This window comes from Coenobita brevimanus, chromosome 112 (assembly GCF_032717465.1).
Source record: "Coenobita brevimanus isolate Jiangsu-jjx chromosome 112, ASM3271746v2, whole genome shotgun sequence".
NCBI classification, from domain to species: Eukaryota; Metazoa; Arthropoda; class Malacostraca; order Decapoda; family Coenobitidae; genus Coenobita; species Coenobita brevimanus.
In genome coordinates, this window is record NC_137065.1 from 10,783,716 (window position 1) to 10,784,697 (window position 982).

A 982-nucleotide genomic window follows, 5' to 3' on the forward strand; every position below is an offset into this window, starting at 1 on the left:
GTAGTAGTGGTGGTTGTGCTAGTAGTAGCAGTGTTTAAATCATCAACAAGAGAGAGTCAACCAACACTGCAGTAATTATGATAATTGTGGCAGTGCTGGTGGTGGTAGTGGTGGTGATAGCAGCAGTTGTGGCAGTGCTGGTAGTGGTGGTGGTGATAGCAGCAGTTGTGGCAGTGCTGGTGGTGGTGGTGGTGATAGCAGCAGTTGTGGCAGTGCTGGTGGTGGTGGTGGTGGTGATAGCAGCAGTTGTGGCAGTGCTGGTGGTGGTGGTGATAGCAGCAGTTGTGGCAGTGCTGGTGGTGGTGGTGGTAGTGGTGGTGGTGATAGCAGCAGTTGTGGCAGTGCTGGTAGTGGTGGTGGTGATAGCAGCAGTTGTGGCAGTGCTGGTGGTGGTGGTGGTGATAGCAGCAGTTGTGGCAGTGCTGGTGGTGGTGGTGGTGGTGATAGCAGCAGTTGTGGCAGTGCTGGTGGTGGTGGTGATAGCAGCAGTTGTGGCAGTGCTGGTGGTGGTGGTGGTAGTGGTGGTGGTGATAGCAGCAGTTGTGGCAGTGCTGGTGGTGGTGGTGGTAGTGGTGGTGGTGATGGCAGCAGTTGTGGCAGTGCTGGTGGAGGTGGTGATAACAGCAATTGTGGCAGTGCTGGTGGTGATAGTGGTGATAGCAGCAGTTGTGGCAGTGCTGGTGGTGGTGGTGGTGATAGCAGCAGTTGTGGCAGTGCTGGTGGAGGTGGTGATAGCAGCAGTTGTGGCAGTGCTGGTGGTGGTGGTGGTGATAGCAGCGGTTGTGGCAGTGCTGGTGGAGATGGTGATAGCAGCAGTTGTGGCAGTGCTGGTGGTGGTGGTGGTGATAGCAGCAGTTGTGGCAGTGCTGGTGGTGGTGGTGGTGATTGCAGCAGTTGTGGCAGTGCTGGTGATGGTGGTGGTGGTGATAGCAGTAGTTGTGACTGCTGGTGGTGGTGGTGTTAGCAGCAGTTGTGGCAGTGC